At 40.3% G+C, this 12203-nt stretch overlaps 1 long non-coding RNA gene across 1 annotated transcript; it reads left to right on the top strand.

Annotated features, from left to right (window-relative positions):
- The first annotated feature begins 1121 nt into the window (after nucleotides 1-1121).
- On the top strand, nucleotides 1122-3450 carry LOC139194076 (uncharacterized). The gene is made up of 3 exons (XR_011578792.1): nucleotides 1122-1585; nucleotides 2348-2514; nucleotides 3067-3450. It is a non-coding gene; the product is annotated as an uncharacterized lncRNA (long non-coding RNA).
- Nucleotides 3451-12203: the final 8753 nt, after the last annotated feature.

A 12203-nucleotide genomic window follows, 5' to 3' on the forward strand; every position in this document is an offset into this window, starting at 1 on the left:
TCCAAATGTGCCCATTGTCAAGTAACCCTTTTGGTACGTTTAGATTCCAAATGTACCAAAAGACCAAATGAACAAAAAATCCCAAATGTACCACAAAATCAAATGTCTCTATTAGATAACCCTTTTGGTACATTTACATTCCAAATGTACCGAGAAATACAAAAAATCAAATCCACTATAAAACTAAATGTGTTCATATTATAGGTAACTAGACGTAGCTATATAATCAAACAAATATTTATTATGTGTTGGATCTTCTAAATAATAAAATCTAACAATTTTTTTTTGTAAATATTGTACTATATTCACACAAAAAAGTAAAAATTATAACAAACAATAAAAAAATGCATAGAGATGGATAATAAATGCATAAATATAGGGATAATAGGAAAAGAAAAATAAAATGAAATGCCCAGGAGAAGTTGTGAAAAACTAAAATTCTAAACAAAATTGAACTTATGTGAAAAGGCTGAAATTAATAACCAAAATTTTAGGAAAATGTTTAATCAAATTTTCAAAAGGAATGTATGTTTAGTCTAAAAAATTAAAAAACGAGGCGCCTATATCAAAACGCCCCTTTAAAATTTTCCCAAATGAGAGATAAAGTCGTGAAAATTAGAGTAAATTGTACAAATGGTCCCTCAACTTTAATCAAATTGGAGCAAGGGTCTCTCAACTAAAAATCCATTACCATTGGTCCCTCAACTTATCAAAATGTGTAGCTATAGTCCTTTTTATCAATTTTGTCAAAATTTTGTCAAAATAAGCTATATGTTGGAATGACCATTTATATAATTAGGATCCCTTAACTCATCAAAGTGTATAATTATGGTTCTTTTCGTCAACTATGTCAAAAATTTTGTCAAAATGAGTTATATTGGAAGGACCATTACTACAATTGGGTTAAAGTTAAAGGATCATTTCTCCACTTGAATTAAAGTTCAGGGACCAATGGTAATGGATTTTTAGTTGAGGGATTATAGCTGCACGTTTTGATAAGTTGAGGGACCAAAGGTAATGATTTTTTAGTTGAGGGACCATTGCTCCAATTTGATTAAAGTTGAGGACCATTTGTACAATTTACTCTTAAAATTAAAACCGTAAATATCGATCGTTTCCTTATTCACCTTCAATCCTCTTGTTTCTCCATCTCCCGTCTCTTTTACTCAAAGTCCAGACCTTAACTAGAGCCTAGCCGCCTCCAGAGTCTCCTCGCTCATCTCCGTCTCTCCCTCGACCAATCGCAGCCTCCCTCCCATGCTCAGGTTTCGTTTATCTTGTCTACCAATTTTAGACCAGACGCCATCACCCGACTCTTCTCTCCCCTTCATTATCTCTATCCTCCTTCCTGTATCCTCTCTATTCCTCATCTCATTCACGCAACAGCGACGTTGTTCACAGGTCACCAACGACCCTCAAATTATTCCTCCAGGATGCTCTTCCCGTCCTTTTTCCAACCCCCAAGTTAGTTTCTACAAATTTGTAGCCGAAATTTCCTCAATTTGAGATCCAATAAATGGTGGCCGTCAGTTTTCCAGCCAAGCCTGCCGGAATTGGACCTCGACCCAAGAGGTAAAAATACAGTGTAAGTGCTTTTCCAAAATAAAAACTTTTAGTTTTGGGAGTAAGGATAGATCAAACGCCTTTTTTACTTTTTTGTTTGGCTCTAGACCTATTGGGAATTCTATTTTATACATTTGTAATTCATTGGTTGTGTGTATTTTTCTGATTTATTTATTAAATCTGTCGTTTTTTTTTTCCTGTTTGGAGTTTGAGCAATTATTTAAGTACATCAGGATTTGACTTCCATTACTCGTTTTTAGTGGAATTTTGATTGCAGCTTATAGTAGTTAACGGGAAGTTTTCAGCCCTCTTATCAATGCTACTACAAACACAATATTGTTGTTAATGTACATAATGAATTGAACGAGAATCTCCTAATAACTTGGTAAGGCTTTTGTATAAATATCATTGTATTTCATGAATGAGACGTTTTGAGATGTTTATGCAGTTTGTGTGAAATTGATTCTCATCACATTTGTTGTTTGACTACTAAGAATTATTGTTGATACTTGCGTTCAGTTTAGTGAGCATTTCAAATTTTTAGTTGTTCGTAGAGCTCCGACCTTACCTGATTAGACATATTTGTCACCGTGATTTGAGACAGTTCTGGTTGAAATTGTGTTGTGACATATGGGCAACTTATCAATTTTGATGTCTACATATTTCTGTTTCATAATTTGATCCTATGTGTATGGGCTTTCTTCTTATGTTTTGGTTTTACACAATATTTTATGGTTAAATTTGTTGTATATGGTTGGTGATTCTGCAAATTTCTCCTTTGTAGTGCAAGTTTTGTGAGTGGGATGCAATGATTATGATGCATCCAGGTCGTGGTAATCCACTGACCCATGCAATTAGTAAAGCCAAGCAATTTGCCCCATTGATGATGTTCGAGTGCAGGGTTTTTAACTTGTGGTCTTTGTATTTGATGGTGGCTGGAAAGCTAAGTCTGTACGTTTCTCTTCCTCACGTGCAACTTTTAATCATACAACATTCGAATGAACATTTCTCATTGTACTTGACCCCAGAAAAGTCCATTCGTTGGACCTATGAGCTGAATGACCTTAAAAAAATGATATTTGTGTGAAATTTCCTAACTTCAATGAGCATTAAGGATTCCTTTCCTGTTTTATATGCTGCTAGTTTGTTTCAACGTTTATTTTGTTGATGTGGTTTTTGTTTTGATCCTTATTAGTTTCTGTTGAGAAAGCTTTAATCTCTGTTCTTTACTATAAATGTCTTATAGTTAGTAGAGTTACATAGCACGTTATTAGTTTCTGGTAAGAAAGCTTTAGTCTCTGTTCTTTACTATAACGTCTTATAGTTAGTAGAGTTACATATCATGTTATGAGAAAAACACATTCGAGATGTGAGAACTGCAGATAATTGAGATACCTTTTTTTTTTTTTTGACCCCTTCTCTTGTAATAACATTTAACTGTCACCAAATTTAATTGTATTGCATCTTTATGTAAACTTAAACTAGTGTTCATTTATTTTGTAGTTGAATGGCACAAACTTTGAGAACATTGACTTGTGCCTGGGGATTTTGTTGAATGTGATGAGAACGGAGAGTACCCGGTTATGATTTCTAATCTTCAGGCTGCTTTTGTGGTGAGGTCTTAAGATTCTTTGCCACCATGAAATGCATCTGGGTATATAAAAGTTGGTATGAGAAGCTAACTGTTCGTTTATGAATAAGATAGGCTATTTCTTGTGCTGTGAACATAAAAACCTATGTAATTAATAGACAGTGGATGTTCTGGAAAAGTTTAGAATTCATGTTGTGTACGTTATCGGTTTTGTATATCTGTTCACTCTTCCTAGTTGACATCAGATGTATATTTCCATCTATAAGAGTACAAGACCTTTTTTTCCTTTTGATACATATGCTTATGTCTATGCACATAGAGAAAGCCAAGAACTGCTGAGGCTCAAGCATTAGGGTCAGTATTTAACTCTCAAAGTCCTTTCGTTGGAGGTGTTCGAAGAAACGTGAAGTCTTCAACTAACAATGTCCTTGTTATTGGAGGTTTGGTTTTGTTGTTAACTTTAGTATAATGTACTAGTAATATTTGAATTTGTGATTTTTTTATGTAGTTATTATATTGTAGTAAATATGCAATTTTGTTGGTTATTTTATACTAAAATATATAACTATAGATATATATATATACACGCACACATATATTTGTTAAATAGTTTTATTATTTTTTATTTATTTTGGCAAGTGCCTTCGCCCATGAGCGGTAGGTCTCGGGTTTGAGACTTGGGAGCAGCCTCTCCATAAAATGGGGGTAAGGCTAGCCGACATTCATCTCTCCCAGACCCTGCGTAAAGCGGGAGCCTTGGGCACTGGGTACGACCTTTTTTTTTTTTTTGGAAAATAATTTATAACGGGCATTAGTTGTGGTCAATTAATAATCCACAACGGTCTTAGTAGTTGGGGAAGCGCTTTGTAAGTGAATTGAGTTGAAGCATGTTGATTCCGCAAAGTAGTTGGCGCAGTTAGAGCACCAATTGAACTAATCCTAGTTCGCTTCCCTGTTGTTTCGAGGAGGTGTTGTTTATGTTACGAGAAATGGCTATGTTTTGATAGAGTGCATTGCCTGTTGTTCTTAGCATCCCTCTCTCATGAAAGATGTGCGATAGTCTTTTTTAGTTTTTTAGAAGGGGTTTAGCCCTTGTATTTCCCTAAACACCCTTCACTAACCAGTATACTGTGCAAAGGCAGAGAGATATTACATATATTGTCTAGTGGAGAGGATCATAATCAGGTCAGATGAAGCTCCATAGGTTTCCATGCATAGCTCAGCGTCTAAGAAGCCCTTCAACTGTCCAGCTTTCTATTCCCAATGCCATCAGCTGCTCCTCAACCACATTCGAGCTCCCAGCAAATACCCAGCAGTCCGACCCATTAAAACTTGACGACCTTCTTTTGTGGGTTTTTTTATTCGGATATTATAATATTTTTTTTTGCTTGTACAGACATTTTCATAAATATTATAATTAAATAATTTTTTTGTTTATAATTTGTTTGTACCATACTTGATCAATCCCAAAACTACCGAGCACCGGTCAACGTTATACCGTCAATGACCCATAAGAGTTTCCCTCCAACCAGGAGGCCAATCATAGCGCGACACATGTTGACATCAGAAGCCAATCATAGCGCGACACGTGTCAACATCGGAAGCCAATCACAACATGACACGTGTTAATGTAAGAACAAAGCTAGAAATTATCTTCTATAAAAGGAGATCATTCTCTCACAATATTTTCGAATATCATTCTCTCACAATATTTTCGAATATCATTCTCTCACAATATTTCCGAATGTCATTTGTATTAAATCATTCACTAGTACTCACTAAAGGAGAGCTTGAACCTATGTACTTGTGTAAACCCTTCACAATTAATGAGAACTCCTCTACTCCGTAGACGTAGCCAATCTGGGTGAACCACGTACATCTTGTGTTTGCTTTCCTGTCTCTATCGTTTTACATACTTATCCACACTAGTGACCGGAGCAATCTAGCGAATGTCACAAACTTGACACTTTCTGTTGTACCAAAGTTCTCACTGATTTTGTGCATTAACATTTGGCGCCGTCTGTGGGAACGACACTTATGCCACAACACATAGAATGACACCCCTCTTGCACCTGGTGTGAAGCAACGAAAAAAGGAACAAAAGAAGTTTGCTCTTCAGGCTAAAGTTGATGAGCTGGAGGCTCAGAATAACAAGATAGCGATAAAGAATGAGGTCCTCCAAGAGCAGTATGAGAAGGTCTTCGAGATGCTCAACGAGGCTAGATATACTAAAACACACGAGCTCATCACCCATGTGGAAGTCAACCATCAACTGGGTGCCCCCTAACACGGAGGGTCATTTGCCCTCAACATGGGTATTCCTGTTGAGAAGCGAGCTACTTATTGAAATGACAACCAACATAAGACTTCTCTCAACCTAGCTGACCCGAAACAAGAGGAGTGGAGGAAAGTACCTTCTTACAGAAGGAGTGGAAGGATCGAAAGCCGTCTTTCGCGACTGTCGAGACTTCCTAAAGCAATGTCGAGACAATCTTGTCCATGTAAGCTCGAAAATCATTGACCCAAGGGTTTCTGAAAGACTCGATCCCCTCCTATGTCCCAAGCCGGCTACCAATTTGGGGAAGGGGCAACAAGTCCTAGAGAAACACGAAGGTATAGGGGACTCAGAGATGTTCCGACAGACATACCTTGGAAGTCAGTATGGCGAGTCTAGGGAAAAATCACACGCTCTTGATCAAACTTTCTAACTTCCAAGAGGAGATGGAGATTTACGAAAGAAAGCTCCAGTGGTACATGACTTCACTTAAGACCCTCTTATCCTACAACTTCTTAAAGAAGTAAACAAGTTGAAGGCCGAACGACAAGCTGAGATACCTGATTGGAACCAACCTAGGTCTGACCCTTTTACAAGGAGGATCCTCGACACCCCCTTCAAGCAAAGACAAAGCAGAAGCTTGGCTTGCAACTCTATACTGGAAATGAGGACCTGATTGAACACCTTAACCTCTTTGAGTCCACCATGGCATACCAGATGCACACTGACGAAGAGCGATGTCTTCTCTTCCCCTCCACCCTCTCTGCGGAGCTCTAAACTGGTATTGCCGTCTTCCACCTAAGACAGTAGACTCATTTGAGGAATTGAGGAAACTGTTTGTTTCTCAACACATTTTCCAGACCTATCGCTTGCACTCGGCGGATGACTTGTACACTATTCGCCAGAAGTCAGACGAGTCATTACGTATGTACGATGGCCGTTTCAGCCATGAGTATTCCCGTTGTGCCGAGGCAAACGACAAGACCACCCTCAAAGCCTTCACGGTAGGCCTACGTGACTGTTTCTTTAAGTACATGATCAATGCCAACACTTGGAATACTTACTCTGAGGTGATGGCACATGCTTATAACCATGCCTCCGCCGAGGCAAGGACATACCAAGATAAAGCCCCAACAACCATTCCCTATCAGCAAGTGGGAAGTGGAAGCTAGACCCACCCAAATGAGAAGACCTCAACCTTCTAAACGACAGTGGTGTCTCCCCCTGCTTTACTTAATTCTTTGCCAAGTCAACAGACATATCAATCTCAGGGCAAAAGGAAAGATTTCCATCCTCACCAGTCTATTTTAGTAAAAGGAGTAAGGGACATTACCGCGATAACTAAGGGTATCGCCACGATAATCCCCGACCCTAGGCAGTTAACACAGTGGGTCAAGCACGTGTCAGGACAGGCCCTACCCCGAGGTATGATGCATACACACCTTTGAACACCACATGCGTAGCCATTTACCCCAGCATAGCACACCTGATACCAAAGCCAAAGCCGAGGCACCCGGATTACAAGCCCACGAAGAACACAGGCACGTTTTGCTGCTACCACGAGCATAATGGTCATGACGGCGAGAAGTGTATCACTCTTCGTGATCATATTGAAGCTTTGGCACGTGAAGGAAAAATTGATCAATTCCTCCTTCACCCTCCAAGGGGTAACCGTAACCAACGCCAGGTGAATGTGATATATTCCATAAGTGGCAACACACCCATATCTAAATCTTCCAACAGGGTTATGAAAAACAGCGAATGAGCTTTAAGGCCTGGCCACCAAGTATTTCACGTGGAAGACATCAGGGGAGGCAAATATCAAAAACCTAACTAGGATCCAATATGTTTCTACCCTAAGGAAGAAAGAGGTATCATCTACCCTCACAACGACCTACTGATCGTGGAAGCTCACATAGTTAACTTTGAAGTACGACGAATCTTGGTAGACACGGGGGTTTCGGTCAATATCATGTTTGATGAAGCTTTCAGGGCATTTAATATAGCTGAACACTTGCTCGATCGCTCGATTTCTCCTCTGATACACTTCTCCGGTTATATTGTGCAACATTTAGGGAGCATACACTTACCTTTCACCATTGATACAAGCCCTTACACAGCTACCATTACCACTAACTTCCTGGTGGTTGATTGCCCAACGACATACAAGTTCATATTTGGATGCACATGCATCAATGATCTCAAGGCCATGGTATCCACACATTGGTTGTTGATGAAATTTCCAACCCCCTATGGCAATGGTTACATCAGAGGAGATTAACTTAGTGCACGATCATGTTACAACATTTCGGTCAAGCAACAGCATTTGCCTGTGCCCAAGGAAACCCTTTCTATACATGACCAAGTCATAAAGACCAGCCCAGACGAAGGCTACTTAGATTTTCACGGTGGCAACATTCAACCCGACGATTCTCGAGACGACTCTTTCACCCATCAAACACAACCTGCTGAAGAGTTGGAGAAGGTTTCTATCTCAAAAGATTATCTAGATCGCATGGTGAAGATTGGCACCACCTTATCACCACCCATTCGGTTGACATTGATATCTTTTTTGTAAGAGAACACTAAGGTCTTCGCCTGGTCATACGAAGACATGCCAAGCATCTCTCCTGATATCATATGTCATCGCTTGAGTATTGACCCCAAGACCAAGCCGGTGAGACAGAAGCGAAGATATTATAACGCTGAATGATACGAAGCAATGAAGGCAGAAGTTGAAAAACTCAAAGGCATAGGCTTTGTCTGTGAAGTCAATTACCTAACATGGGTAGCAAGTGTGGTCCTTGTTAAGAAAAATCTGACCAAAGAAAGTCTCATGCTCCAAAAGGTCTTGTGGAGAATGTGTGTCAATTACACCGACCTAAACAAAGGATGCCCGAATGATAGCTTTCCTCTTCCTCTCATAGACAGACTCATATACTCTACGGTAGGGTGTGAACTCTTGAGCTTCATGGATGCTTACTTAGGATACAACCAAATCCTCATGAACCCTCCGGACCAAGAACATATAGCCTTCATTACTGATAAGGGACTATATTGCTATAAAGTCATGCCCTTCGGCCTAAAGAATGCGGAAGCGACTTATCAGAGACTAGTCAATTCAATGTTCGCTGAACAGATTGGGAAGAGCATGGAAGTTTACATTGATGATATGCTAGTCAAGAGCAAACATGCTGACCAACACATCACCAACCTATCTGAAACTTTCACCATTCTGAAGAGGTATCGAATGAGGTTGAACCCCAACAAATGTGCCTTCGGCGTAGGCTCTGGCAAATTCTTAGGCTTCATGATAAGCCAATGAGGCATTGAGGCTAATCCCGAGAAGATCAAAGCAATCCTCGACATGAAGGAACCGTTAACTTCAAAAGACATCAAGAGCCTTACTGGCAAGGTGGCAGCCTTAACTAGGTTCATATCTAAGGCCATAAACAGATGTGCTCATTTCTTCAAAGCACTTAAGGGAAGTAAGAAGTACATTACATGGATTGATGACTGTGCCGAGGCATTCAAGAACCTCAAGGACTACATGAGTAAATCCCCTCTGCTCTTCAAACCTGAGGTTGGTGACATTCTTATTATATATCTATCGGTATCAGCTTCAGCAGTAAGTTCCGTTCTCATTCGAAATGATGGTAATGTCGAACGACATGTCTACTACGCTAGCAAGGCTTTACAAGATATGGAGACACGATACTCCAACATTGAGAAATTGGCTTTAGCATTGGTCATGTCTGCTCGAAAACTTCACCCTTACTTCCAAGCACACTCCATCATCATGCTTACCAATCATCCTCTTCGACAGATACTCCAAAGTCCTGACACTTCAGACCGAATGATCAAATGGGCGATATCATTGGGTGAGTTTGACATCTCCTACCAACCAAAGCCAGCTGAGAAGGGCTAAGCAGTGGCAGACTTCATCGCCGACTTCACATATCCTGTTGACATTGTTTCTACGCCTAAAGAAGTGGTTTCATTACCCTCTGAAGCTCAGAAAATAGAACCAACAGCCCCATTATGGAGTCTATATGTTGATGGCTCGTCCAACCAACAAGGTTGTGGAACAGGACTAGTCCTTACGACCCCCGACAAAGTGGCGATAAAGTATGTTCTTCGTTTCAAATTCAAGGCGTCGAACAATGAGACCGAATATGAAGCCTTCCTAGCAGGCTTACTTTTGGCCAAACACCTTGGGGTTAAACAAATTGATATCTTCAGTGACTCCCAATTGGTGGTTAACCAGGTCACCAACAACTTTGACGCTAATGATAGCTCCATGGTAGCATATCTGGCACAAACACAATTGTTGCTCAAACACTTCCACTACCAGATCACCCAAGTTCCTCGAGCGGTAAACAGTCATACAGAAGCTTTGGCTCGCCTCGCCTCAGCAGTGGAAGACAAAATTGGAAGAAAAATTCAGGTCGATTTGTTGGCAGTACCAAGCGCCATGGCCGCGGAAGTGTACAACTTACAACAGGGGGATAGTTGGATTACCCAGATTTATAAATTCCTTGCACATGGCACCCTCCCAAATGATAAAGTTCAAGTTAAGCAGATTCGATACAAGGCTACTCGTTACTTGATCATTAATGACTAACTCTACAAATGGGGTTTTAACCTACCATACCTAAGATGCCTTACGCCCGCGGAAGCGGAAATTGTCATTTGAGAAATACATGAAGGAATCTGCGGAGATCATGCTGGATCTCGATCCCTAGCACACAAGGTTTTTCGCCAAGGATATTACTGGCCAACACTCTACCAAGATGCCATCAGAATATCTCGCTCATGTGATAAGTATCAACGCTAAGCAACTATTCCTCACTCCCCTTCCGAGCCACTCACTCCTATGATCAGCACTTGGCCTTTTGCCCAATAGGGACTTGATTTAATTGGCCTAATGCTTGCAGGGAAGGGCAATGTCCGCTATGCAATCGTTGCAGTTGACTACTTCATAAAGTGGGCTGAAGTATAACCCTTGGCAACCATTACTGAGGCAAAAATAGAAGACTTCGTATGGAAGAACATGCTTTGCAGATTTGGCATTCCTTATGCGATAGTCACTGACAACGGGCAACAGTTCGACAACAATAAGTTCAGGATGTTCTACTCTAAGTTCAACATCAACTTATGTTTTACCTTCCCAGCTCATCCCCAATCTAATGGATAAGTCGAAGCCATCAACAAAACAATCAAGCGAACTTTGAAAACCAGCTTGGACAAAGCTAAAGGTTGTTGGCCAGAATTTGTACCCCAAGTTCTTTGGTCATACCACACTTCGTATTGGACATCAACAGGAGAAACCCCAATCTCACTTGCCTTTGGTACAGAGGCAGTTGTCCTAGTTGAGCTTAAGCAAGTAACATTACGAGTCCAGAACTACGTGCAAAGCGAAAATGACAAACAACTTACCCTCAACTTAGATCTAGTCGAGAAACACAGAAACTAGGCTCACTTGAGGAATGTCGCCTACAAGCAGCGCATCTTCAACTACTATGACTCAAGGGTCAAACCTCGTTCTTTCAAAGTGGGGGACTGGGTATTGAAGAAAAGATTACTCTGCGACAGAGTCCCGAGTGAAGGAACACTTAGTCCAAACTGGGATGGACCGTTTGAAGTTGTTGGCATCAGTCGCCCTGGCTCTTACAAGCTTAGAAGCTCTGATGGTAAGATCGTTGGCCATCCATGGAACGCTGATCACTTGAAGTACTATTACAAGTAAACTCACATTGTAAAAGTGTTAAGCTTCAGCCATTTGGCATCCTATGTAACGAAGATTATTTGACATGAATTCAGTAAATAGGTGATTTAGACAACTCGGTCATAATCCTCTTACATTCCTAGCAATGAAACACTTGGGTTCAAAGCTTCAACATGAATGCTTCCAACATGAAACAAAGTTTTAGTATATGTCAATAAGACTATACAAATAAACGAACAGCTTTACAGTATATTCGTTCAATCATACATTCTAACACATTCATACATAAGTCAACTGTGCTTCGAAATGGTTCAACATACTTTGTGTCATTCGACACTTGCTACAATGTGCATCGACACCTTGCCTTTATTCTCACCAACTAGATGATGAAATATGAAGAAGGAACTCATCTTCATACCACCAACTAGGTGATGAAATGTACAACCCGTACTCTCCTTCATGCCACCAACCAGGTGATGAAATGTACAACCCATACTCTAATATCATCTGGCAACTTGCCACTCATGCCACCAACCAGGTGAAGAAGGAACTCATCTTCATGCTTTAAACCAGGTGATGAAATGTACAACTCGTACTCTCCTTCATGCCACAAACCAGGTGATGAAATGTACAATCCGTACTCTAATATCATTTGGCAACTTGCCATTAATGCCATCAACCAGGTGAAGAAGGAACTCATCTTCGTGCCACCAACCAGGTGATAAAATGTGATGAAAGGTGATGAATGAACTCACATTCGTACCACTAACCAATTGATGAAAGCAACTCACCATTCATTCAACCTACCTGAAGACGAGTAGTACAACTTGTACATGTGAACTCTTAGCATTCACAAATAATCAAAAACCCTCAAGCTTGACAACTCAACCAGGGGAGCACTTATGCCCAACAAGAGTTATAGTCACCAATAAAGTCTTATTGCAAGCCAACAACAACTTCAGTGCATGGCATACGAAGATCAAGCTATTCAGCCCTCTTGCATCTGCTTCAGACATTTCTCCTCTGTAACAATGCAAACACTACAA

The sequence above is a fragment of the Malus domestica genome, chromosome 03 (genome assembly GCF_042453785.1).
Source record: "Malus domestica chromosome 03, GDT2T_hap1".
In the NCBI taxonomy this organism is placed as follows: Eukaryota; Viridiplantae; Streptophyta; class Magnoliopsida; order Rosales; family Rosaceae; genus Malus; species Malus domestica.